The 21,506-nt window shown below is 56.7% G+C and overlaps 8 non-coding genes across 8 annotated transcripts; all 8 read right to left on the reverse strand.

Annotated features, from left to right (window-relative positions):
- Nucleotides 1–1,452: 1,452 nt before the first annotated feature.
- LOC133086336 (small nucleolar RNA SNORD116) lies at nt 1,453–1,545 on the reverse strand. The gene has a single exon (XR_009700093.1). It is a non-coding gene; the product is annotated as a small nucleolar RNA SNORD116 (small nucleolar RNA).
- A 2,695-nt stretch (nt 1,546–4,240) lies between these two features.
- On the reverse strand, nt 4,241–4,333 carry LOC133086338 (small nucleolar RNA SNORD116). Its single transcript, XR_009700094.1, has one exon. It is a non-coding gene; the product is annotated as a small nucleolar RNA SNORD116 (small nucleolar RNA).
- A 2,695-nt stretch (nt 4,334–7,028) lies between these two features.
- Nucleotides 7,029–7,121, reverse strand: LOC133086339 (small nucleolar RNA SNORD116). Its single transcript, XR_009700095.1, has one exon. It is a non-coding gene; the product is annotated as a small nucleolar RNA SNORD116 (small nucleolar RNA).
- A 2,695-nt stretch (nt 7,122–9,816) lies between these two features.
- Nucleotides 9,817–9,909, reverse strand: LOC133086340 (small nucleolar RNA SNORD116). Its single transcript, XR_009700096.1, has one exon. It is a non-coding gene; the product is annotated as a small nucleolar RNA SNORD116 (small nucleolar RNA).
- A 2,695-nt stretch (nt 9,910–12,604) lies between these two features.
- LOC133086341 (small nucleolar RNA SNORD116) lies at nt 12,605–12,697 on the reverse strand. The gene has a single exon (XR_009700097.1). It is a non-coding gene; the product is annotated as a small nucleolar RNA SNORD116 (small nucleolar RNA).
- A 2,695-nt stretch (nt 12,698–15,392) lies between these two features.
- LOC133086342 (small nucleolar RNA SNORD116) lies at nt 15,393–15,485 on the reverse strand. The gene has a single exon (XR_009700098.1). It is a non-coding gene; the product is annotated as a small nucleolar RNA SNORD116 (small nucleolar RNA).
- A 2,695-nt stretch (nt 15,486–18,180) lies between these two features.
- On the reverse strand, nt 18,181–18,273 carry LOC133086501 (small nucleolar RNA SNORD116). The gene has a single exon (XR_009700255.1). It is a non-coding gene; the product is annotated as a small nucleolar RNA SNORD116 (small nucleolar RNA).
- Nucleotides 18,274–20,968: 2,695 nt separating this feature from the next.
- LOC133086502 (small nucleolar RNA SNORD116) lies at nt 20,969–21,061 on the reverse strand. Its single transcript, XR_009700256.1, has one exon. It is a non-coding gene; the product is annotated as a small nucleolar RNA SNORD116 (small nucleolar RNA).
- Nucleotides 21,062–21,506: the final 445 nt, after the last annotated feature.

Below are 21,506 nucleotides of genomic sequence, written 5' to 3' on the forward strand. Positions count from 1 at the left end.
GGCCCAGACCACTGAGGAAACGCTCAAACGCTTCACAGCCTCGTCCTGAGTGCCTTCCTGCTGCCTGCAGGGCGACTCAACCCTACTTGAAGCCACAGACATCATGCGAACACGGGGACACTGAACACCAGGGAAGACAGACCGCAAGCCTGTCTGCTTTGATGAGGCCCACGGCACCGCATGCATCCTGGCAATTCTCCACTGCCACAGCGACACTACCGAGGAACTCACAGTGATCAAAGGCACTGTCCCCGAGGACCACAGACAGACTTTCAATGGAAGACCTCTGCCATGCGAGGGGACTTGGAAGCCTGAAAGGGAAAGGTGGTTGGCCACGGCAGGGCACCTGGCAGGGCAACTGTGTCCCCATCTCTTCCCGGCCAATGGACTGCTCCGGATAAAGCTCTGGCTCTTCGAACGGCCTGTATGCCACATGGGCCGGCCGCGTCATGCCCTCCGGGAGAAACACTATCGCTTTGCACATTCCCAAAAGAAGGAACAAAACGACCAAAGGGCTTGTTCCCATAACTCACCTACCCCCAAGGAGGCCGGCACAGATGCCTCAGCATGTCCATCTTCTCTACGTCCCGCAAGACACCCGTGTGGAGTCACTCCTCCGGAAATGGGATCGCAACTCTACACAGGTTACCTACCTCACTACATCCTCATGAACTGCCAAAGCCATCCCCTCCATAGGCAGCTGATGCCAGCCCTTCACGAACAAGACACATCCTCGGGAAGCTGAGGCCAGCACCTGCAACCCAATGATGACAGCCCATCCCACGACATTACATAGGACGTGTCCTCATGATACCTTAACTTTCTCTCCAGGCCCCCAGCCACCACACAGGCTTAAATGCAGCACTCGATCCTCAGCCCACTCCACGATGATCCACTTAGCACCAACAGTGTGCCGGCAGCTTCAGCAGAGGAGCTGAAAGGGGCAGCCCCGTGGCCTAGTCCATCGGCCCCCTTCTGCCATCGCTCAACTCCAGCCCACCCCTGCTCACTGCTCCAGCCCCACCGGGCACTCAGGAACCTCACCACACCACACACAACATCACAGAGGGCCTCAGGCCTGGCCTGAGGCTCCAGGCTCCAACCAGGGAAGCTTGCTCACTTTGGCTTCCAGAATCAGCCTCCGAAGCGGCATGCACAAAGCGTGATCCTGGCCAAAACACACCTCTCCAAGCTGCAAGCTCACTGGGCCTCCACCAGCACACGCTCCGACTCTGAAGACTAGCAGGAGAGCCTGCCCCCTTGTATTCCCTCAGCGGTCTTTTAGCAGGGACCGGGGACTCATAGATGACCCAGCTTATGGGCAGACACGGTCGACCCTCACACAGGAGTCCCTCCAATGCTGGAGCCCTTAGTGGTGTTTGCATGCCTGTCAGCAGGGGACGTCGGCCCTCACTCCTAACTGTCCCATACCCCCGAGAGAGGAAACGTGCTGGACCTCAGTTTCGATAAGGAGACGGTAGAGCGTTCTCACTCATTTTGTTCAGATTTTCCAAGGAATGCATACAAGGGTGTCATCATCGATCCAAGCACATGCTGGGACGCTGCAGAACACAAACGGGCAGGCCGTGGGGCTCTGCAGAGGAGCCATGACCCGGAAGTACTCCAACAGCCTGGGGAATCCACAGTCTTCAGGCCACTCAGCAAGACCAACAATCAATCCACTCTTGCAGCCACTGGGCCCATCTGATGAAAACCTAATATCCAATGGCACATTTTAGTATGGGTGAATGCATACCGTCCTGAGTTATCCACAGCCACGCTCAGCAACGTGCGCCCGCCCCACTTTTTCCAGTTCTCCTTAGGACATCCAGTCATCAGACAACGCGAAGGTCTTCTTGTCTTTGCCGACGGCCAGCCTTGTCCTGCAGCTGCACCTGAGAAGTGGACAGAAATCATGCAGGCTTCTGAATTGCACCACGGTTCAGAGAACATGATTCTTGCGAACACTTACCTTGCCGTGAGCCCAGAACCTGCTTTCCAAGTACCACTATCCATTACCGAAAACTGATTGCGTGTCTCACAGCATGACTGGAGGAAGTTAGGCACGTACATTGGTCGGTGTGTCAGACACTGTATCTGTGTATTCACGTGAGTGGGCGTGTGTGACTGTGACTGCGCACGAGGATGCGCTTGTGGGTTCCTGTGCGTGGCGCTGAATACGCGTCTTGGTCTCTGGGTGTCGCTGTGGCCCTCTGCAGACACCTCCAACAGTAAACGCCACAGTTTATACACAGCACCCTGGTTGGACCCCCAACTGAAAGGAAAAGGAGAAAGACCCCTGTCAGCTTCAAGAGGCCGCATGCGAAGTTTAACCCCCAGGGGCTGCTGAAATAGGTCACAGACTCCCGCTCTCCCACAGCCACGCCTTCTGACCAAAGCACAAAGACTGGACGAGACCTGCCTCCCGGCCGTGGGTGTCACATCTACGTGGAACTGGAGACCCTGCCACCTACAAGCACATCTGATGTGCCCTTGGGGTCACTCCCAGCGCTCCCAGAAGCAAGGGAACCTCCCATGGGGGGGCTGACTCCGACCTGCAGTTGCCTACAGGCAAGATGCAGCCCGGCACTACTCAAGGGGCTAACGAACTTCGGCCCAAGTGCCTCTTCTCGCCAACTAGACCATATCACTTTCCGTGACCCCGTGGGAATGCCCACAACGGGAAGTGTTGGGCTTCAGCAACCATGACACAGGTTGGGACCTGACAGCGGAAATTAGGCCACCTTCCCGGCCACGTATCGGCAAGCTTCCAACTGGCAGGTTTCGCGGCCCAGACCACTGAGGAAACGCTCAAACGCTTCACAGCCTCGTCCTGAGTGCCTTCCTGCTGCCTGCAGGGCGACTCAACCCTACTTGAAGCCACAGACATCATGCGAACACGGGGACACTGAACACCAGGGAAGACAGACCGCAAGCCTGTCTGCTTTGATGAGGCCCACGGCACCGCATGCATCCTGGTAATTCTCCACTGCCACAGCGACACTACCGAGGAACTCACAGTGATCAAAGGCACTGTCCCCGAGGACCACAGACAGACTTTCAATGGAAGACCTCTGCCATGCGAGGGGACTTGGAAGCCTGAAAGGGAAAGGTGGTTGGCCACGGCAGGGCACCTGGCAGGGCAACTGTGTCCCCATCTCTTCCCGGCCAATGGACTGCTCCGGATAAAGCTCTGGCTCTTCGAACGGCCTGCATGCCACATGGGCCGGCCGCGTCATGCCCTCCGGGAGAAACACTATCGCTTTGCACATTCCCAAAAGAAGGAACAAAACGACCAAAGGGCTTGTTCCCATAACTCACCTACCCCCAAGGAGGCCGGCACAGATGCCTCAGCATGTCCATCTTCTCTACGTCCCGCAAGACACCCGTGTGGAGTCACTCCTCCGGAAATGGGATCGCAACTCTACACAGGTTACCTACCTCACTACATCCTCATGAACTGCCAAAGCCATCCCCTCCATAGGCAGCTGATGCCAGCCCTTCACGAACAAGACACATCCTCGGGAAGCTGAGGCCAGCACCTGCAACCCAATGATGACAGCCCATCCCACGACATTACATAGGACGTGTCCTCATGATACCTTAACTTTCTCTCCAGGCCCCCAGCCACCACACAGGCTTAAATGCAGCACTCGATCCTCAGCCCACTCCACGATGATCCACTTAGCACCAACAGTGTGCCGGCAGCTTCAGCAGAGGAGCTGAAAGGGGCAGCCCCGTGGCCTAGTCCATCGGCCCCCTTCTGCCATCGCTCAACTCCAGCCCACCCCTGCTCACTGCTCCAGCCCCACCGGGCACTCAGGAACCTCACCACACCACACACAACATCACAGAGGGCCTCAGGCCTGGCCTGAGGCTCCAGGCTCCAACCAGGGAAGCTTGCTCACTTTGGCTTCCAGAATCAACCTCCGAAGCGGCATGCACAAAGCGTGATCCTGGCCAAAACACACCTCTCCAAGCTGCAAGCTCACTGGGCCTCCACCAGCACACGCTCCGACTCTGAAGACTAGCAGGAGAGCCTGCCCCCTTGTATTCCCTCAGCGGTCTTTTAGCAGGGACCGGGGACTCATAGATGACCCAGCTTATGGGCAGACACGGTCGACCCTCACACAGGAGTCCCTCCAATGCTGGAGCCCTTAGTGGTGTTTGCATGCCTGTCAGCAGGGGACGTCGGCCCTCACTCCTAACTGTCCCATACCCCCAAGAGAGGAAACGTGCTGGACCTCAGTTTCGATAAGGAGACGGTAGAGCGTTCTCACTCATTTTGTTCAGATTTTCCAAGGAATGCATACAAGGGTGTCATCATCGATCCAAGCACATGCTGGGACGCTGCAGAACACAAACGGGCAGGCCGTGGGGCTCTGCAGAGGAGCCATGACCCGGAAGTACTCCAACAGCCTGGGGAATCCACAGTCTTCAGGCCACTCAGCAAGACCAACAATCAATCCACTCTTGCAGCCACTGGGCCCATCTGATGAAAACCTAATATCCAATGGCACATTTTAGTATGGGTGAATGCATACCGTCCTGAGTTATCCACAGCCACGCTCAGCAACGTGCGCCCGCCCCACTTTTTCCAGTTCTCCTTAGGACATCCAGTCATCAGACAACGCGAAGGTCTTCTTGTCTTTGCCGACGGCCAGCCTTGCCCTGCAGCTGCACCTGAGAAGTGGACAGAAATCATGCAGGCTTCTGAATTGCACCACGGTTCAGAGAACATGATTCTTGCGAACACTTACCTTGCCGTGAGCCCAGAACCTGCTTTCCAAGTACCACTATCCATTACCAAAAACTGATTGCGTGTCTCACAGCATGACTGGAGGAAGTTAGGCACGTACATTGGTCGGTGTGTCAGACACTGTATCTGTGTATTCACGTGAGTGGGCGTGTGTGACTGTGACTGCGCACGAGGATGCGCTTGTGGGTTCCTGTGCGTGGCGCTGAATACGCGTCTTGGTCTCTGGGTGTCGCTGTGGCCCTCTGCAGACACCTCCAACAGTAAACGCCACAGTTTATACACAGCACCCTGGTTGGACCCCCAACTGAAAGGAAAAGGAGAAAGACCCCTGTCAGCTTCAAGAGGCCGCATGCGAAGTTTAACCCCCAGGGGCTGCTGAAATAGGTCACAGACTCCCGCTCTCCCACAGCCACGCCTTCTGACCAAAGCACAAAGACTGGACGAGACCTGCCTCCCGGCCGTGGGTGTCACATCTACGTGGACCTGGAGACCCTGCCACCTACAAGCACATCTGATGTGCCCTTGGGGTCACTCCCAGCGCTCCCAGAAGCAAGGGAACCTCCCATGGGGGGGCTGACTCCGACCTGCAGTTGCCTACAGGCAAGATGCAGCCCGGCACTACTCAAGGGGCTAACGAACTTCGGCCCAAGTGCCTCTTCTCGCCAACTAGACCATATCACTTTCCGTGACCCCGTGGGAATGCCCACAACGGGAAGTGTTGGGCTTCAGCAACCATGACACAGGTTGGGACCTGACAGCGGAAATTAGGCCACCTTCCCGGCCACGTATCGGCAAGCTTCCAACTGGCAGGTTTCGTGGCCCAGACCACTGAGGAAACGCTCAAACGCTTCACAGCCTCGTCCTGAGTGCCTTCCTGCTGCCTGCAGGGCGACTCAACCCTACTTGAAGCCACAGACATCATGCGAACACGGGGACACTGAACACCAGGGAAGACAGACCGCAAGCCTGTCTGCTTTGATGAGGCCCACGGCACCGCATGCATCCTGGCAATTCTCCACTGCCACAGCGACACTACCGAGGAACTCACAGTGATCAAAGGCACTGTCCCCGAGGACCACAGACAGACTTTCAATGGAAGACCTCTGCCATGCGAGGGGACTTGGAAGCCTGAAAGGGAAAGGTGGTTGGCCACGGCAGGGCACCTGGCAGGGCAACTGTGTCCCCATCTCTTCCCGGCCAATGGACTGCTCCGGATAAAGCTCTGGCTCTTCGAACGGCCTGCATGCCACATGGGCCGGCCGCATCATGCCCTCCGGGAGAAACACTATCGCTTTGCACATTCCCAAAAGAAGGAACAAAACGACCAAAGGGCTTGTTCCCATAACTCACCTACCCCCAAGGAGGCCGGCACAGATGCCTCAGCATGTCCATCTTCTCTACGTCCCGCAAGACACCCGTGTGGAGTCACTCCTCCGGAAATGGGATCGCAACTCTACACAGGTTACCTACCTCACTACATCCTCATGAACTGCCAAAGCCATCCCCTCCATAGGCAGCTGATGCCAGCCCTTCACGAACAAGACACATCCTCGGGAAGCTGAGGCCAGCACCTGCAACCCAATGATGACAGCCCATCCCACGACATTACATAGGACGTGTCCTCATGATACCTTAACTTTCTCTCCAGGCCCCCAGCCACCACACAGGCTTAAATGCAGCACTCGATCCTCAGCCCACTCCACGATGATCCACTTAGCACCAACAGTGTGCCGGCAGCTTCAGCAGAGGAGCTGAAAGGGGCAGCCCCGTGGCCTAGTCCATCGGCCCCCTTCTGCCATCGCTCAACTCCAGCCCACCCCTGCTCACTGCTCCAGCCCCACCGGGCACTCAGGAACCTCACCACACCACACACAACATCACAGAGGGCCTCAGGCCTGGCCTGAGGCTCCAGGCTCCAACCAGGGAAGCTTGCTCACTTTGGCTTCCAGAATCAACCTCCGAAGCGGCATGCACAAAGCGTGATCCTGGCCAAAACACACCTCTCCAAGCTGCAAGCTCACTGGGCCTCCACCAGCACACGCTCCGACTCTGAAGACTAGCAGGAGAGCCTGGCCCCTTGTATTCCCTCAGCGGTCTTTTAGCAGGGACCAGGGATTCATAGATGACCCAGCTTATGGGCAGACACGGTCGACCCTCACACAGGAGTCCCTCCAATGCTGGAGCCCTTAGTGGTGTTTGCATGCCTGTCAGCAGGGGACGTCGGCCCTCACTCCTAACTGTCCCATACCCCCGAGAGAGGAAACGTGCTGGACCTCAGTTTCGATAAGGAGACGGTAGAGCGTTCTCACTCATTTTGTTCAGATTTTCCAAGGAATGCATACAAGGGTGTCATCATCGATCCAAGCACATGCTGGGACGCTGCAGAACACAAACGGGCAGGCCGTGGGGCTCTGCAGAGGAGCCATGACCCGGAAGTACTCCAACAGCCTGGGGAATCCACAGTCTTCAGGCCACTCAGCAAGACCAACAATCAATCCACTCTTGCAGCCACTGGGCCCATCTGATGAAAACCTAATATCCAATGGCACATTTTAGTATGGGTGAATGCATACCGTCCTGAGTTATCCACAGCCACGCTCAGCAACGTGCGCCCGCCCCACTTTTTCCAGTTCTCCTTAGGACATCCAGTCATCAGACAACGCGAAGGTCTTCTTGTCTTTGCCGACGGCCAGCCTTGCCCTGCAGCTGCACCTGAGAAGTGGACAGAAATCATGCAGGCTTCTGAATTGCACCACGGTTCAGAGAACATGATTCTTGCGAACACTTACCTTGCCGTGAGCCCAGAACCTGCTTTCCAAGTACCACTATCCATTACCGAAAACTGATTGCGTGTCTCACAGCATGACTGGAGGAAGTTAGGCACGTACATTGGTCGGTGTGTCAGACACTGTATCTGTGTATTCACGTGAGTGGGCGTGTGTGACTGTGACTGCGCACGAGGATGCGCTTGTGGGTTCCTGTGCGTGGCGCTGAATACGCGTCTTGGTCTCTGGGTGTCGCTGTGGCCCTCTGCAGACACCTCCAACAGTAAACGCCACAGTTTATACACAGCACCCTGGTTGGACCCCCAACTGAAAGGAAAAGGAGAAAGACCCCTGTCAGCTTCAAGAGGCCGCATGCGAAGTTTAACCCCCAGGGGCTGCTGAAATAGGTCACAGACTCCCGCTCTCCCACAGCCACGCCTTCTGACCAAAGCACAAAGACTGGACGAGACCTGCCTCCCGGCCGTGGGTGTCACATCTACGTGGACCTGGAGACCCTGCCACCTACAAGCACATCTGATGTGCCCTTGGGGTCACTCCCAGCGCTCCCAGAAGCAAGGGAACCTCCCATGGGGGGGCTGACTCCGACCTGCAGTTGCCTACAGGCAAGATGCAGCCCGGCACTACTCAAGGGGCTAACGAACTTCGGCCCAAGTGCCTCTTCTCGCCAACTAGACCATATCACTTTCCGTGACCCCGTGGGAATGCCCACAACGGGAAGTGTTGGGCTTCAGCAACCAGGACACAGGTTGGGACCTGACAGCGGAAATTAGGCCACCTTCCCGGCCACGTATCGGCAAGCTTCCAACTGGCAGGTTTCGCGGCCCAGACCACTGAGGAAACGCTCAAACGCTTCACAGCCTCGTCCTGAGTGCCTTCCTGCTGCCTGCAGGGCGACTCAACCCTACTTGAAGCCACAGACATCATGCGAACACGGGGACACTGAACACCAGGGAAGACAGACCGCAAGCCTGTCTGCTTTGATGAGGCCCACGGCACCGCATGCATCCTGGCAATTCTCCACTGCCACAGCGACACTACCGAGGAACTCACAGTGATCAAAGGCACTGTCCCCGAGGACCACAGACAGACTTTCAATGGAAGACCTCTGCCATGCGAGGGGACTTGGAAGCCTGAAAGGGAAAGGTGGTTGGCCACGGCAGGGCACCTGGCAGGGCAACTGTGTCCCCATCTCTTCCCGGCCAATGGACTGCTCCGGATAAAGCTCTGGCTCTTCGAACGGCCTGCATGCCACATGGGCCGGCCGCGTCATGCCCTCCGGGAGAAACACTATCGCTTTGCACATTCCCAAAAGAAGGAACAAAACGACCAAAGGGCTTGTTCCCATAACTCACCTACCCCCAAGGAGGCCGGCACAGATGCCTCAGCATGTCCATCTTCTCTACGTCCCGCAAGACACCCGTGTGGAGTCACTCCTCCGGAAATGGGATCGCAACTCTACACAGGTTACCTACCTCACTACATCCTCATGAACTGCCAAAGCCATCCCCTCCATAGGCAGCTGATGCCAGCCCTTCACGAACAAGACACATCCTCGGGAAGCTGAGGCCAGCACCTGCAACCCAATGATGACAGCCCATCCCACGACATTACATAGGACGTGTCCTCATGATACCTTAACTTTCTCTCCAGGCCCCCAGCCACCACACAGGCTTAAATGCAGCACTCGATCCTCAGCCCACTCCACGATGATCCACTTAGCACCAACAGTGTGCCGGCAGCTTCAGCAGAGGAGCTGAAAGGGGCAGCCCCGTGGCCTAGTCCATCGGCCCCCTTCTGCCATCGCTCAACTCCAGCCCACCCCTGCTCACTGCTCCAGCCCCACCGGGCACTCAGGAACCTCACCACACCACACACAACATCACAGAGGGCCTCAGGCCTGGCCTGAGGCTCCAGGCTCCAACCAGGGAAGCTTGCTCACTTTGGCTTCCAGAATCAGCCTCCGAAGCGGCATGCACAAAGCGTGATCCTGGCCAAAACACACCTCTCCAAGCTGCAAGCTCACTGGGCCTCCACCAGCACACGCTCCGACTCTGAAGACTAGCAGGAGAGCCTGCCCCCTTGTATTCCCTCAGCGGTCTTTTAGCAGGGACCGGGGACTCATAGATGACCCAGCTTATGGGCAGACACGGTCGACCCTCACACAGGAGTCCCTCCAATGCTGGAGCCCTTAGTGGTGTTTGCATGCCTGTCAGCAGGGGACGTCGGCCCTCACTCCTAACTGTCCCATACCCCCGAGAGAGGAAACGTGCTGGACCTCAGTTTCGATAAGGAGACGGTAGAGCGTTCTCACTCATTTTGTTCAGATTTTCCAAGGAATGCATACAAGGGTGTCATCATCGATCCAAGCACATGCTGGGACGCTGCAGAACACAAACGGGCAGGCCGTGGGGCTCTGCAGAGGAGCCATGACCCGGAAGTACTCCAACAGCCTGGGGAATCCACAGTCTTCAGGCCACTCAGCAAGACCAACAATCAATCCACTCTTGCAGCCACTGGGCCCATCTGATGAAAACCTAATATCCAATGGCACATTTTAGTATGGGTGAATGCATACCGTCCTGAGTTATCCACAGCCACGCTCAGCAACGTGCGCCCGCCCCACTTTTTCCAGTTCTCCTTAGGACATCCAGTCATCAGACAACGCGTAGGTCTTCTTGTCTTTGCCGACGGCCAGCCTTGTCTTGCAGCTGCACCTGAGAAGTGGACAGAAATCATGCAGGCTTCTGAATTGCACCACGGTTCAGAGAACATGATTCTTGCGAACACTTACCTTGCCGTGAGCCCAGAACCTGCTTTCCAAGTACCACTATCCATTACCGAAAACTGATTGCGTGTCTCACAGCATGACTGGAGGAAGTTAGGCACGTACATTGGTCGGTGTGTCAGACACTGTATCTGTGTATTCACGTGAGTGGGCGTGTGTGACTGTGACTGCGCACGAGGATGCGCTTGTGGGTTCCTGTGCGTGGCGCTGAATACGCGTCTTGGTCTCTGGGTGTCGCTGTGGCCCTCTGCAGACACCTCCAACAGTAAACGCCACAGTTTATACACAGCACCCTGGTTGGACCCCCAACTGAAAGGAAAAGGAGAAAGACCCCTGTCAGCTTCAAGAGGCCGCATGCGAAGTTTAACCCCCAGGGGCTGCTGAAATAGGTCACAGACTCCCGCTCTCCCACAGCCACGCCTTCTGACCAAAGCACAAAGACTGGACGAGACCTGCCTCCCGGCCGTGGGTGTCACATCTACGTGGAACTGGAGACCCTGCCACCTACAAGCACATCTGATGTGCCCTTGGGGTCACTCCCAGCGCTCCCAGAAGCAAGGGAACCTCCCATGGGGGGGCTGACTCCGACCTGCAGTTGCCTACAGGCAAGATGCAGCCCGGCACTACTCAAGGGGCTAACGAACTTCGGCCCAAGTGCCTCTTCTCGCCAACTAGACCATATCACTTTCCGTGACCCCGTGGGAATGCCCACAACGGGAAGTGTTGGGCTTCAGCAACCATGACACAGGTTGGGACCTGACAGCGGAAATTAGGCCACCTTCCCGGCCACGTATCGGCAAGCTTCCAACTGGCAGGTTTCGCGGCCCAGACCACTGAGGAAACGCTCAAACGCTTCACAGCCTCGTCCTGAGTGCCTTCCTGCTGCCTGCAGGGCGACTCAACCCTACTTGAAGCCACAGACATCATGCGAACACGGGGACACTGAACACCAGGGAAGACAGACCGCAAGCCTGTCTGCTTTGATGAGGCCCACGGCACCGCATGCATCCTGGCAATTCTCCACTGCCACAGCGACACTACCGAGGAACTCACAGTGATCAAAGGCACTGTCCCCGAGGACCACAGACAGACTTTCAATGGAAGACCTCTGCCATGCGAGGGGACTTGGAAGCCTGAAAGGGAAAGGTGGTTGGCCACGGCAGGGCACCTGGCAGGGCAACTGTGTCCCCATCTCTTCCCGGCCAATGGACTGCTCCGGATAAAGCTCTGGCTCTTCGAACGGCCTGCATGCCACATGGGCCGGCCGCGTCATGCCCTCCGGGAGAAACACTATCGCTTTGCACATTCCCAAAAGAAGGAACAAAACGACCAAAGGGCTTGTTCCCATAACTCACCTACCCCCAAGGAGGCCGGCACAGATGCCTCAGCATGTCCATCTTCTCTACGTCCCGCAAGACACCCGTGTGGAGTCACTCCTCCGGAAATGGGATCGCAACTCTACACAGGTTACCTACCTCACTACATCCTCATGAACTGCCAAAGCCATCCCCTCCATAGGCAGCTGATGCCAGCCCTTCACGAACAAGACACATCCTCGGGAAGCTGAGGCCAGCACCTGCAACCCAATGATGACAGCCCATCCCACGACATTACATAGGACGTGTCCTCATGATACCTTAACTTTCTCTCCAGGCCCCCAGCCACCACACAGGCTTAAATGCAGCACTCGATCCTCAGCCCACTCCACGATGATCCACTTAGCACCAACAGTGTGCCGGCAGCTTCAGCAGAGGAGCTGAAAGGGGCAGCCCCGTGGCCTAGTCCATCGGCCCCCTTCTGCCATCGCTCAACTCCAGCCCACCCCTGCTCACTGCTCCAGCCCCACCGGGCACTCAGGAACCTCACCACACCACACACAACATCACAGAGGGCCTCAGGCCTGGCCTGAGGCTCCAGGCTCCAACCAGGGAAGCTTGCTCACTTTGGCTTCCAGAATCAACCTCCGAAGCGGCATGCACAAAGCGTGATCCTGGCCAAAACACACCTCTCCAAGCTGCAAGCTCACTGGGCCTCCACCAGCACACGCTCCGACTCTGAAGACTAGCAGGAGAGCCTGCCCCCTTGTATTCCCTCAGCGGTCTTTTAGCAGGGACCGGGGACTCATAGATGACCCAGCTTATGGGCAGACACGGTCGACCCTCACACAGGAGTCCCTCCAATGCTGGAGCCCTTAGTGGTGTTTGCATGCCTGTCAGCAGGGGACGTCGGCCCTCACTCCTAACTGTCCCATACCCCCAAGAGAGGAAACGTGCTGGACCTCAGTTTCGATAAGGAGACGGTAGAGCGTTCTCACTCATTTTGTTCAGATTTTCCAAGGAATGCATACAAGGGTGTCATCATCGATCCAAGCACATGCTGGGACGCTGCAGAACACAAACGGGCAGGCCGTGGGGCTCTGCAGAGGAGCCATGACCCGGAAGTACTCCAACAGCCTGGGGAATCCACAGTCTTCAGGCCACTCAGCAAGACCAACAATCAATCCACTCTTGCAGCCACTGGGCCCATCTGATGAAAACCTAATATCCAATGGCACATTTTAGTATGGGTGAATGCATACCGTCCTGAGTTATCCACAGCCACGCTCAGCAACGTGCGCCCGCCCCACTTTTTCCAGTTCTCCTTAGGACATCCAGTCATCAGACAACGTGAAGGTCTTCTTGTCTTTGCCGACGGCCAGCCTTGCCCTGCAGCTGCACCTGAGAAGTGGACAGAAATCATGCAGGCTTCTGAATTGCACCACGGTTCAGAGAACATGATTCTTGCGAACACTTACCTTGCCGTGAGCCCAGAACCTGCTTTCCAAGTACCACTATCCATTACCAAAAACTGATTGCGTGTCTCACAGCATGACTGGAGGAAGTTAGGCACGTACATTGGTCGGTGTGTCAGACACTGTATCTGTGTATTCACGTGAGTGGGCGTGTGTGACTGTGACTGCGCACGAGGATGCGCTTGTGGGTTCCTGTGCGTGGCGCTGAATACGCGTCTTGGTCTCTGGGTGTCGCTGTGGCCCTCTGCAGACACCTCCAACAGTAAACGCCACAGTTTATACACAGCACCCTGGTTGGACCCCCAACTGAAAGGAAAAGGAGAAAGACCCCTGTCAGCTTCAAGAGGCCGCATGCGAAGTTTAACCCCCAGGGGCTGCTGAAATAGGTCACAGACTCCCGCTCTCCCACAGCCACGCCTTCTGACCAAAGCACAAAGACTGGACGAGACCTGCCTCCCGGCCGTGGGTGTCACATCTACGTGGACCTGGAGACCCTGCCACCTACAAGCACATCTGATGTGCCCTTGGGGTCACTCCCAGCGCTCCCAGAAGCAAGGGAACCTCCCATGGGGGGGCTGACTCCGACCTGCAGTTGCCTACAGGCAAGATGCAGCCCGGCACTACTCAAGGGGCTAACGAACTTCGGCCCAAGTGCCTCTTCTCGCCAACTAGACCATATCACTTTCCGTGACCCCGTGGGAATGCCCACAACGGGAAGTGTTGGGCTTCAGCAACCATGACACAGGTTGGGACCTGACAGCGGAAATTAGGCCACCTTCCCGGCCACGTATCGGCAAGCTTCCAACTGGCAGGTTTCGTGGCCCAGACCACTGAGGAAACGCTCAAACGCTTCACAGCCTCGTCCTGAGTGCCTTCCTGCTGCCTGCAGGGCGACTCAACCCTACTTGAAGCCACAGACATCATGCGAACACGGGGACACTGAACACCAGGGAAGACAGACCGCAAGCCTGTCTGCTTTGATGAGGCCCACGGCACCGCATGCATCCTGGCAATTCTCCACTGCCACAGCGACACTACCGAGGAACTCACAGTGATCAAAGGCACTGTCCCCGAGGACCACAGACAGACTTTCAATGGAAGACCTCTGCCATGCGAGGGGACTTGGAAGCCTGAAAGGGAAAGGTGGTTGGCCACGGCAGGGCACCTGGCAGGGCAACTGTGTCCCCATCTCTTCCCGGCCAATGGACTGCTCCGGATAAAGCTCTGGCTCTTCGAACGGCCTGCATGCCACATGGGCCGGCCGCATCATGCCCTCCGGGAGAAACACTATCGCTTTGCACATTCCCAAAAGAAGGAACAAAACGACCAAAGGGCTTGTTCCCATAACTCACCTACCCCCAAGGAGGCCGGCACAGATGCCTCAGCATGTCCATCTTCTCTACGTCCCGCAAGACACCCGTGTGGAGTCACTCCTCCGGAAATGGGATCGCAACTCTACACAGGTTACCTACCTCACTACATCCTCATGAACTGCCAAAGCCATCCCCTCCATAGGCAGCTGATGCCAGCCCTTCACGAACAAGACACATCCTCGGGAAGCTGAGGCCAGCACCTGCAACCCAATGATGACAGCCCATCCCACGACATTACATAGGACGTGTCCTCATGATACCTTAACTTTCTCTCCAGGCCCCCAGCCACCACACAGGCTTAAATGCAGCACTCGATCCTCAGCCCACTCCACGATGATCCACTTAGCACCAACAGTGTGCCGGCAGCTTCAGCAGAGGAGCTGAAAGGGGCAGCCCCGTGGCCTAGTCCATCGGCCCCCTTCTGCCATCGCTCAACTCCAGCCCACCCCTGCTCACTGCTCCAGCCCCACCGGGCACTCAGGAACCTCACCACACCACACACAACATCACAGAGGGCCTCAGGCCTGGCCTGAGGCTCCAGGCTCCAACCAGGGAAGCTTGCTCACTTTGGCTTCCAGAATCAACCTCCGAAGCGGCATGCACAAAGCGTGATCCTGGCCAAAACACACCTCTCCAAGCTGCAAGCTCACTGGGCCTCCACCAGCACACGCTCCGACTCTGAAGACTAGCAGGAGAGCCTGGCCCCTTGTATTCCCTCAGCGGTCTTTTAGCAGGGACCAGGGATTCATAGATGACCCAGCTTATGGGCAGACACGGTCGACCCTCACACAGGAGTCCCTCCAATGCTGGAGCCCTTAGTGGTGTTTGCATGCCTGTCAGCAGGGGACGTCGGCCCTCACTCCTAACTGTCCCATACCCCCGAGAGAGGAAACGTGCTGGACCTCAGTTTCGATAAGGAGACGGTAGAGCGTTCTCACTCATTTTGTTCAGATTTTCCAAGGAATGCATACAAGGGTGTCATCATCGATCCAAGCACATGCTGGGACGCTGCAGAACACAAACGGGCAGGCCGTGGGGCTCTGCAGAGGAGCCATGACCCGGAAGTACTCCAACAGCCTGGGGAATCCACAGTCTTCAGGCCACTCAGCAAGACCAACAATCAATCCACTCTTGCAGCCACTGGGCCCATCTGATGAAAACCTAATATCCAATGGCACATTTTAGTATGGGTGAATGCATACCGTCCTGAGTTATCCACAGCCACGCTCAGCAACGTGCGCCCGCCCCACTTTTTCCAGTTCTCCTTAGGACATCCAGTCATCAGACAACGCGAAGGTCTTCTTGTCTTTGCCGACGGCCAGCCTTGCCCTGCAGCTGCACCTGAGAAGTGGACAGAAATCATGCAGGCTTCTGAATTGCACCACGGTTCAGAGAACATGATTCTTGCGAACACTTACCTTGCCGTGAGCCCAGAACCTGCTTTCCAAGTACCACTATCCATTACCGAAAACTGATTGCGTGTCTCACAGCATGACTGGAGGAAGTTAGGCACGTACATTGGTCGGTGTGTCAGACACTGTATCTGTGTATTCACGTGAGTCGGCGTGTGTGACTGTGACTGCGCACGAGGATGCGCTTGTGGGTTCCTGTGCGTGGCGCTGAATACGCGTCTTGGTCTCTGGGTGTCGCTGTGGCCCTCTGCAGACACCTCCAACAGTAAACGCCACAGTTTATACACAGCACCCTGGTTGGACCCCCAACTGAAAGGAAAAGGAGAAAGACCCCTGTCAGCTTCAAGAGGCCGCATGCGAAGTTTAACGCCCAGGGGCTGCTGAAATAGGTCACAGACTCCCGCTCTCCCACAGCCACGCCTTCTGACCAAAGCACAAAGACTGGACGAGACCTGCCTCCCGGCCGTGGGTGTCACATCTACGTGGACCTGGAGACCCTGCCACCTACAAGCACATCTGATGTGCCCTTGGGGTCACTCCCAGCGCTCCCAGAAGCAAGGGAACCTCCCATGGGGGGGCTGACTCCGACCTGCAGTTGCCTACAGGCAAGATGCAGCCCGGCACTACTCAAGGGGCTAACGAACTTCGGCCCAAGTGCCTCTTCTCGCCAACTAGACCATATCACTTTCCGTGACCCCGTGGGAATGCCCACAACGGGAAGTGTTGGGCTTCAGCAACCATGACACAGGTTGGGACCTGACAGCGGAAATTAGGCCACCTTCCCGGCCACGTATCGGCAAGCTTCCAACTGGCAGGTTTCGCGGCCCAGACCACTGAGGAAACGCTCAAACGCTTCACAGCCTCGTCCTAAGTGCCCTCCTGCTGCCTGCAGGGCGACTCAACCCTACTTGAAGCCACAGACATCATGCGAACACGGGGACACTGAACACCAGGGAAGACAGACCGCAAGCCTGTCTGCTTTGATGAGGCCCACGGCACCGCATGCATCCTGGCAATTCTCCACTGCCACAGCGACACTACCGAGGAACTCACAGTGATCAAAGGCACTGTCCCCGAGGACCACAGACAGACTTTCAATGGAAGACCTCTGCCATGCGAGGGGACTTGGAAGCCTGAAAGGGAAAGGTGGTTGGCCACGGCAGGGCACCTGGCAGGGCAACTGTGTCCCCATCTCTTCCCGGCCAATGGGCTGCTCCGGATAAAGCTCTGGCTCTTCGAACGGCCTGCATGCCACATGGGCCGGCCGCGTCATGCCCTCCGGGAGAAACACTATCGCTTTGCACATTCCCAAAAGAAGGAACAAAACGACCAAAGGGCTTGTTCCCATAACTCACCTACCCCCAAGGAGGCCGGCACAGATGCCTCAGCATGTCCATCTTCTCTACGTCCCGCAAGACACCCGTGTGGAGTCACTCCTCCGGAAATGGGATCGCAACTCTACACAGGTTACCTACCTCACTACATCCTCATGAACTGCCAAAGCCATCCCCTCCATAGGCAGCTGATGCCAGCCCTTCACGAACAAGACACATCCTCGGGAAGCTGAGGCCAGCACCTGCAACCCAATGATGACAGCCCATCCCACGACATTACATAGGACGTGTCCTCATGATACCTTAACTTTCTCTCCAGGCCCCCAGCCACCACACAGGCTTAAATGCAGCACTCGATCCTCAGCCCACTCCACGATGATCCACTTAGCACCAACAGTGTGCCGGCAGCTTCAGCAGAGGAGCTGAAAGGGGCAGCCTCGTGGCCTAGTCCATCGGCCCCCTTCTGCCATCGCTCAACTCCAGCCCACCCCTGCTCACTGCTCCAGCCCCACCGGGCACTCAGGAACCTCACCACACCACACACAACATCACAGAGGGCCTCAGGCCTGGCCTGAGGCTCCAGGCTCCAACCAGGGAAGCTTGCTCACTTTGGCTTCCAGAATCAGCCTCCGAAGCGGCATGCACAAAGCGTGATCCTGGCCAAAACACACCTCTCCAAGCTGCAAGCTCACTGGGCCTCCACCAGCACACGCTCCGACTCTGAAGACTAGCAGGAGAGCCTGCCCCCTTGTATTCCCTCAGCGGTCTTTTAGCAGGGACCGGGGATTCATAGATGACCCAGCTTATGGGCAGACACGGTCGACCCTCACACAGGAGTCCCTCCAATGCTGGAGCCCTTAGTGGTGTTTGCATGCCTGTCAGCAGGGGACGTCGGCCCTCACTCCTAACTGTCCCATACCCCCGAGAGAGGAAACGTGCTGGACCTCAGTTTCGATAAGGAGACGGTAGAGCGTTCTCACTCATTTTGTTCAGATTTTCCAAGGAATGCATACAAGGGTGTCACCATCGATCCAAGCACATGCTGGGACGCTGCAGAACACAAACGGGCAGGCCGTGGGGCTCTGCAGAGGAGCCATGACCCGGAAGTACTCCAACAGCCTGGGGAATCCACAGTCTTCAGGCCACTCAGCAAGACCAACAATCAATCCACTCTTGCAGCCACTGGGCCCATCTGATGAAAACCTAATATCCAATGGCACATTTTAGTATGGGTGAATGCATACCGTCCTGAGTTATCCACAGCCACGCTCAGCAACGTGCGCCCGCCCCACTTTTTCCAGTTCTCCTTAGGACATCCAGTCATCAGACAACGCGAAGGTCTTCTTGTCTTTGCCGACGGCCAGCCTTGCCCTGCAGCTGCACCTGAGAAGTGGACAGAAATCATGCAGGCTTCTGAATTGCACCACGGTTCAGAGAACATGATTCTTGCGAACACTTACCTTGCCGTGAGCCCAGAACCTGCTTTCCAAGTACCACTATCCATTACCGAAAACTGATTGCGTGTCTCACAGCATGACTGGAGGAAGTTAGGCACGTACATTGGTCGGTGTGTCAGACACTGTATCTGTGTATTCACGTGAGTGGGCGTGTGTGACTGTGACTGCGCACGAGGATGCGCTTGTGGGTTCCTGTGCGTGGCGCTGAATACGCGTCTTGGTCTCTGGGTGTCGCTGTGGCCCTCTGCAGACACCTCCAACAGTAAACGCCACAGTTTATACACAGCACCCTGGTTGGACCCCCAACTGAAAGGAAAAGGAGAAAGACCCCTGTCAGCTTCAAGAGGCCGCATGCGAAGTTTAACCCCCAGGGGCTGCTGAAATAGGTCACAGATTCCCGCTCTCCCACAGCCACGCCTTCTGACCAAAGCACAAAGACTGGACGAGACCTGCCTCCCGGCCGTGGGTGTCACATCTACGTGGACCTGGAGACCCTGCCACCTACAAGCACATCTGATGTGCCCTTGGGGTCACTCCCAGCACTCCCAGAAGCAAGGGAACCTCCCATGGGGGGGCTGACTCCGACCTGCAGTTGCCTACAGGCAAGATGCAGCCCGGCACTACTCAAGGGGCTAACGAACTTCGGCCCAAGTGCCTCTTCTCGCCAACTAGACCATATCACTTGCCGTGACCCCGTGGGAATGCCCACAACGGGAAGTGTTGGGCTTCAGCAACCAGGACACAGGTTGGGACCTGACAGCGGAAATTAGGCCACCTTCCCGGCCACGTATCGGCAAGCTTCCAACTGGCAGGTTTCGCGGCCCAGACCACTGAGGAAACGCTCAAACGCTTCACAGCCTCGTCCTAAGTGCCCTCCTGCTGCCTGCAGGGCGACTCAACCCTACTTGAAGCCACAGACGTCATGCGAACACGGGGACACTGAACACCAGGGAAGACAGACCGCAAGCCTGTCTGCTTTGATGAGGCCCACGGCACCGCATGCATCCTGGCAATTCTCCACTGCCACAGCGACACTACCGAGGAACTCACAGTGATCAAAGGCACTGTCCCCGAGGACCACAGACAGACTTTCAATGGAAGACCTCTGCCATGCGAGGGGACTTGGAAGCCTGAAAGGGAAAGGTGGTTGGCCACGGCAGGGCACCTGGCAGGGCAACTGTGTCCCCATCTCTTCCCGGCCAATGGACTGCTCCGGATAAAGCTCTGGCTCTTCGAACGGCCTGCATGCCACATGGGCCGGCCGCGTCATGCCCTCCGGGAGAAACACTATCGCTTTGCACATTCCCAAAAGAAGGAACAAAACGACCAAAGGGCTTGTTCCCATAACTCACCTACCCCCAAGGAGGCCGGCACAGATGCCTCAGCATGTCCATCTTCTCTACGTCCCGCAAGACACCCGTGTGGAGTCACTCCTCCGGAAATGGGATCGCAACTCTACACAGGTTACCTACCTCACTACATCCTCATGAACTGCCAAAGCCATCCCCTCCATAGGCAGCTGATGCCAGCCCTTCACGAACAAGACACATCCTCGGGAAGCTGAGGCCAGCACCTGCAACCCAATGATGACAGCCCATCCCACGACATTACATAGGACGTGTCCTCATGATACCTTAACTTTCTCTCCAGGCCCCCAGCCACCACACAGGCTTAAATGCAGCACTCGATCCTCAGCCCACTCCACGATGATCCACTTAGCACCAACAGTGTGCCGGCAGCTTCAGCAGAGGAGCTGAAAGGGGCAGCCCCGTGGCCTAGTCCATCGGCCCCCTTCTGCCATCGCTCAACTCCAGCCCACCCCTGCTCACTGCTCCAGCCCCACCGGGCACTCAGGAACCTCACCACACCACACACAACATCACAGAGGGCCTCAGGCCTGGCCTGAGGCTCCAGGCTCCAACCAGGGAAGCTTGCTCACTTTGGCTTCCAGAATCAGCCTCCGAAGCGGCATGCACAAAGCGTGATCCTGGCCAAAACACACCTCTCCAAGCTGCAAGCTCACTGGGCCTCCACCAGCACACGCTCCGACTCTGAAGACTAGCAGGAGAGCCTGCCCCCTTGTATTCCCTCAGCGGTCTTTTAGCAGGGACCGGGGATTCATAGATGACCCAGCTTATGGGCAGACACGGTCGACCCTCACACAGGAGTCCCTCCAATGCTGGAGCCCTTAGTGGTGTTTGCATGCCTGTCAGCAGGGGACGTCGGCCCTCACTCCTAACTGTCCCATACCCCCGAGAGAGGAAACGTGCTGGACCTCAGTTTCGATAAGGAGACGGTAGAGCGTTCTCACTCATTTTGTTCAGATTTTCCAAGGAATGCATACAAGGGTGTCACCATCGATCCAAGCACATGCTGGGACGCTGCAGAACACAAACGGGCAGGCCGTGGGGCTCTGCAGAGGAGCCATGACCCGGAAGTACTCCAACAGCCTGGGGAATCCACAGTCTTCAGGCCACTCAGCAAGACCAACAATCAATCCACTCTTGCAGCCACTGGGCCCATCTGATGAAAACCTAATATCCAATGGCACATTTTAGTATGGGTGAATGCATACCGTCCTGAGTTATCCACAGCCACGCTCAGCAACGTGCGCCCGCCCCACTTTTTCCAGTTCTCCTTAGGACATCCAGTCATCAGACAACGCGAAGGTCTTCTTGTCTTTGCCGACGGCCAGCCTTGCCCTGCAGCTGCACCTGAGAAGTGGACAGAAATCATGCAGGCTTCTGAATTGCACCACGGTTCAGAGAACATGATTCTTGCGAACACTTACCTTGCCGTGAGCCCAGAA

Source organism: Eubalaena glacialis, chromosome 2 (genome assembly GCF_028564815.1).
Source record: "Eubalaena glacialis isolate mEubGla1 chromosome 2, mEubGla1.1.hap2.+ XY, whole genome shotgun sequence".
NCBI classification, from domain to species: domain Eukaryota; kingdom Metazoa; phylum Chordata; class Mammalia; order Artiodactyla; family Balaenidae; genus Eubalaena; species Eubalaena glacialis.